General features: G+C 39.8%; 1 protein-coding gene across 2 annotated transcripts in view; it reads left to right on the top strand.

The window, feature by feature from the left end:
* The first annotated feature begins 1,098 nt into the window (after positions 1-1,098).
* LUZP2 (leucine zipper protein 2) overlaps positions 1,099-6,000 on the top strand; it is a 317,377-nt gene continuing 312,475 nt past the window's right edge. The window contains exon 1 of one of the 2 annotated variants that reach the window (XM_040609740.1): positions 1,099-1,200. The gene's annotated coding sequence lies outside the window, so the exon portion shown is untranslated. Of the gene's footprint in view, positions 1,201-1,457; positions 1,521-6,000 lie in introns of those variants that run through there. The other variant, XM_040609739.1, reaches the window with a different exon arrangement.

Raw genomic sequence — 6,000 nt, 5'->3', positions numbered from 1 at the left:
GAACCTTGTCAAGGATATTGCCGAATTATTTGAAGCAATGCAAAAATAAGTTTTGAGTCATCTGTGTAAGAGAGTGAAGCAATGTCTTGGGTCACACCATTGCACGCCCTGTCTGTGCTGGCATGCTCTGTTATTACCCATCAGCTATCCTACAGGAGTTTTCCATAGTTACATATGCATTTACTAAATGGTAGCTGTTAATAGGTGATTTCTCCCAGTCTGTTATTCTCAGTTTTTACCTCCCACTGTGTTTTGGCAGCTGTTCAAAACTGAGCAATACCTATATCCTTTACAAACAACAGCAGAGACTCTCTCTTGAACGAGTGTGGTCCTCCAGCATCTCCTGGTCAGAGTGTTGTCCTCCAACATCTCCTGGCCACAGTGCAGATGCGCCAGAGCCATCACTGGCTGAGCTCTCCGGCAGGCAGCACAGAGTCCTGCCGCGGTTAGGGAAAGCCAGGACCCCTCAGTGGCCACTGCAGCTGGAGTGGATTGGTCTCATCTTGCTCACTGGTAGCACACAAAAAGTAATCATGCTGCAGTAGAAAGCACCTCATGAAATATTATCTTTTGTAGATGTCATAGTGGAAGGACAAATCTGCGTTTGGGAGCGGTAGAAGATACAGATAACTGGCCACTGGGTTACAATGACGCCATATAGATTGACTCCACGTCTTGCCCTTCAAAACTACCAATTTTCATCTTCCTTCCCTGAGTTCTCCCACATGTCTTGCTTTGTTAGAATGATTTGAGATGAAGTATCTAGATGTCCATAAAAACAGAATATACTTTATTACTTCTTCCAAGCTGATCACAAAAATTCCCATCTGGTCTTACTTAGGGAACAAAATCACATAATTTCTGGTTAATCACTGTGTGGGTCAAAGCCTGTTTAGGAAACCCTGTCAAAACCTGTCTGTTTTCTCCACTATGAAAGAGAATTCAGACCTCGGAGCTGACAGGCAAGGACACTGCCAACAGGAGCAACTGCTGGTAATGCTTAGGTGAACTCAATATGTCAAGAGCTTATGGAGATGAGAAAGCTGCAGGGAGATCCCTGTGCTGCTGACACTCTCAGAGTAAGAATACAGGCAAAAGATTAATCTTAATAACCTAATTTCTGGGCCTTTAATTCAAGCAATAATGTTGCACACAAAATGAACACACAAACAGTGCACAGATGAGATAACACCACTAGTGGTAAGATGCTCGCCGTTTTGTGTCACTTGTTTTTTCCATATGTGACTTTACGAAACATGAGAGCTGTGAGTATGTGCTGGGATGGATCTGCAGGTTGTTGTTGTTGTTGAGATTGGAGCTGTGGCATTTGTTTGGCTGGCTGCAGAATTAGCTCATAGGTTGCTATGTTAAGCTAATTGGCTAATTGGCACTGAGTTACCTCAGTTTGCTGGCTAATAAATAGCAGCAGTGGAGAAGCTGTCTAGTTGTAATACTGTGAATGACTGGTGAGAGGATGCTGTGAAGCAGGAGTGAGCTATTACAGGTCATACAAAATTAAGGTAGTCCTCTTTGTCATCCACCATTCCTCTATAAAGCTCTTAAACACTTGGTTGTGTTGTTTCTTAGTACAGCAGAAGGTTAAAATGCCTGCCCAGCCATGGCCCTCAGGTAAAAACAATACCGTTCACATGCCTCTATGGATTTCTAAGCTGAATTCTTTAGCTCTTTCCTTAGGTGTAGTGAAATGATTTAATGATGATTGATTTTAGTTCAGCCATGTGTGTTTCTCTGCTACTCTCTTTTAATGGAGTTTATAAACTTTTTGGAATAAGTGCTAAGTATGGTGCTTGTAATGAGAGTTATTCTAGTTTCCAGGAAAAACTGAAGTAAGAGGAATTAAGTTAACAGTGTTCCCTTTCGTACAGGGGTACTGTTTCAAAGAGAGTGATGTTGAAAGGCATGCAAGGACAGGTACCCATATTCAAATTGTGTTAAGAAACTTCCACAGATCAGAAGATGGAAATGTATTTAAATTTCATTTTTAAGCCTGTATATAGCAGAACATTACTTGGAACATTTCAGTTGCATTAAGAAAAGTTTAGGTGTTTCTGTAGCACAGTAGGAATAGGGGAGTGGAGGGGCATGATGCTTTCTTGGGTCTGTTTCTGTTGTCATCAACTCCTCAACATGCCGCTTGGAAATGCTAGGTCTCTCTGAGGACAAGGCACAGATAAATTTTATGTGAATTGGACATTGTTTCTGAAGACCACACGTATTTACCTCTGATAAATGCTGGATTTCAGCAAATGCTGACATTCTCAAATAATTTCCCTGGGGATCTAATACTAAAGTTTCTCTACTGTAGGGTTATTCTCCACTGGCCAATTTCTCAACTGTTTAATTTTTTTGGTTCTAACAAGTCACCCAGATTGTTTGCACCTGCCAAACTAAGGAAGGCGAGGGGCTCTTACTGCCTTAGGTAACCTTTGAATTTCTGAAAATTATCATCCTGTGGTATTTAACTGATACATAATAGGTCTGGATAGCTTATTTCCCCATCTGATTTCATGCCTTAACAATCATACAGAGAGTTTCTGGGTAGTCCTTGGGCATCCTCAGATTTTGTTTGTGTACTACGGTGCACGGGGGGGAAGCCTGTGAAAAGTAGTTGCATTATTGAAAACAGCAATAGAACTCATGGGACATTAAAGTAAACTTCCTTAATGACTATAATTTAAATTTACAACATTAATACCCAGAAAAGCTATTATAAATAAAAGCTTTTAAACAGGAGAGAATTAACTTGACTAAATTCCATTAGTGACATCTGCTATAGAAACACATTAAGAAGGCTAAACACCACACTGGTTGCTCAGTTAGTTAAATCCATTAGTATTAAATACATGCATTTCATCAGCTGCTCTGTTCAAGGGATCCAAGCTTGAATCCTGCTCTTGAAGTCAATAAGGTGATTTCTTTCAGTCGAGAAGTAAACAGTGATTGGTATCTCATAGGTGTTGTGCGTTATGTGCATACTTTGTCATTATAGAAAAAATAATACGCAGTTTTGGCTTCACAACTTTCAAGTACATGAATCCTGAGAAAAATGTGTGCAGCACTGTGAGGTAAAGATTGACATGGACTAGAGTTAGACCTCTTTTACAACACTAATCCTTCAAAGAAAACTACCCAAAAGAGACTGAGAGAGAGTAATGTTATTCTCTGGGACCTCAGTCCAAAGCACAGAGAAGCAAATGAAAATCACTTATTTCCTTTGGGTTTAATCAGGCTTGGATTTTTGTTTGCTTTTAATGAAGCCATGCAGTAATGAAGCCACGCAGTTAAGAGAAAATTAAAGTAAACAGACCTACAGCATTGTGCAACCTTGCACATTAGAATGTTCACAAACCTTAAAAGGGGGAAATTTTCTTAAAACAACCAAGGAAGATGTGGGAGAAACAATATAAGCTTCTCCTAGGAGCAAGAGCTTGATGCACCAGGTGCAGAGAATAACCAGCAAGGATATGGGTGGTCTGTTAGGATGCCAGCTGCTGAGCATTCAGCACTGGTCAGGGGCTGAGAATTCCCCTGTGAGAGCACCAAAAAGCAGACAAGAATGATCATAGAAGAGATTAAAATAAATTTTATCCTGGCAGTCACAAAGATACTTTTCCACGTGTTGTTTTGTGGATGTGTTTGTATGTTGATGAGGGTGGGTTATTTTGCATTGCAGAATAGTTTGTATTCTATTTTAAAGCAAAATTATGTGCAAGCTAGTGTGTAGAGTTATACCATTTGAACTGGTTATTTGAAGACAATGCTCATCTGGGAAGGGTGCCACGCAGCTCTAAATTTTCTTGGCATACAATATAGCTTCTGTCTATTCCTTTACCACTTGTGGTGCTCCTTATTGTGAACTGAAATGACGGAATATTGGCCTCATTATTAATTTTTTGGATTTGGGGTGTGTTTGGGCTTTCTGTGTTTAGGTACCACGAGCATATGGTCCCTAGTTCCTTCTCTGTCATCTAAATTTCCTTAGTCCATAACAGAGTCACCTGAGAATGATGCTGGATGGTATATTAAAGTGTCCAATTACCGTCTGTTTTATTTTGTTTTCATAGAACAGCAGCAATCTGAACTCAACCTATCACTTGCGTAAGCTTTGTTTTTCTTGTTTTGACTATATCTTTTTCTCTGAATTGCCTATGCCTAGCAAGGAAAAACAATAATCAGTTGATCTGCTGTAAGTTTACATACGTGTTGTTTATGTGCACTGAAATTACTTCTGCAAGCCCTCTGCAGACCACAGTAGGGATGTATTTTCCTAATTAATATAAATGCTACATGTTCCAAGATCTCAAAGACCAGTGTCTACTCTGTAGACACACACACACACACACACACACAGACACAGACAGACACACACACACACACACACACACTCTCTCTCTCTCTCTCTCTCTCTCTCTCTCTCTCTCTCTCTCTCTCTCTATTTATGCTTTGCCGTTTCTCAATTAGGGAGATGTTTAGTAAGATGATTAAAGTGTGGTGAAGATGGAGAGAGATTTGAAAAAAATAATTAAAATGGGAATGGAGATCAGGGAGAACAGTCATCATTGAGGATAACCAGGAGAGAGAAAAGCAGTAGTTGGGAAGTCAGCTGCTGGGTGTTCAAAGTCAGTGGTACTCAGAGAAGGCATGTGAAATTCTCCTTTAAAATCATCAATAATCAGAAATGAATAGACATGGTTTTACTCCCAGAAAGTGCAAAAGCTAGTGTCAGTTGTTCTCCCTCTTCCCTGGGACAATGCTAATTTCCATCAGGAAAATGTAACCCCAAATATCTCACTGATTGATGGTTGGGTGTGTCCTTCAGTGTTCGCGCAGCACCTAGGGCAGCGGCTCTCCAGTGCTAGCTGGAGCCTTGGGGTGTAACCGCTGCATAAACGTCAACTACTTGCGGGAGCCAACAGCCTGTGTTTCCTGCACCCTTCCCGCAGCTCAGCTCATGGCAGCTCTTGGCTTTCTCTTGTACCGTGTTTATTGCTCATGTGCTCTTAAACTGGGTCAAGGAATTGATTTGCTTTGCTCCACTCACTATAGAAATGACAAGAAATGAAGCAGAAATTAAGAGGATAGAACTCTTTCGAATGTGTTCAAGCAAAATTCATGTTGAAACGTTCTATTGAAAGCAGTCCAGGTGGTGCCACCATGAATAAAGTTTGTAAGTATCCCCTAAAATAGTCATGTTTTTTTCCTTAAATTCTGGACACCAAAGCATTTCTTGCCAGCTGCGTTGTTTTTTTTGTGAGTGTTTGAGACTCAGATTGAAAATTATTACACTATCATTAGCAGATTGGTGGTGTTTTTTGTTGGTCTTAGAGGTAATTCTACTTAACGCTGTGATTATATCTGTTATCGTGTGTACACAGTTGATGCTTTATATGTGCTTAGCCTGGTTTATAATTCGACAGCTGGTGTGTTAACTGTTACACTCTTAACCGTAGTCCAGCTTTCTATTAATGCATTGATGTCCAATGAATCTAATGCAGGGGGTCCTTTCAAAATTAACTCTAAAAGTTCCTGACTGTTGCCACATGCTAAAACCACAGTTTTGCACTTATAGATTTAAAAATAAATTTGACTTTTTATTTAGTTTCTGTGTAAAGTACTCTTTAGTCATTCTGTTCAACATTTGCGGGAGTTCAAATTTCTACTTGAAATTCAGATGACAATGGAAGCACTAAAGCACAATGAAAATTGAGCTGTATGTATCTAGCCATTCTTATCACCCTGGGACATGACTGCCTCACCATGTCCTCGGTACATAAGAATTTTTTTCTTTCTTTCCTCTTGCAGTAGTTCCATATTCACTCATATTTGTTTATGCAGAGGCATTAAGCAGTAAAACTGGAAGTGAAGATAGCAAAAAATAAGGGAAGAAAAAATTATATTCTGAGGGTTTATGTAGACTTCCCAGTACAATATGTTTTACAAAAGGAGTCTAAACTGATGGCAAGAAAATCTCTTAAAAGT

Source organism: Falco naumanni, chromosome 10 (genome assembly GCF_017639655.2).
Source record: "Falco naumanni isolate bFalNau1 chromosome 10, bFalNau1.pat, whole genome shotgun sequence".
NCBI classification, from domain to species: Eukaryota; Metazoa; Chordata; class Aves; order Falconiformes; family Falconidae; genus Falco; species Falco naumanni.
The sequence above is the reverse complement of the archived record's forward strand: the minus strand, read 5'-3'. Positions and strand labels throughout refer to the sequence as shown.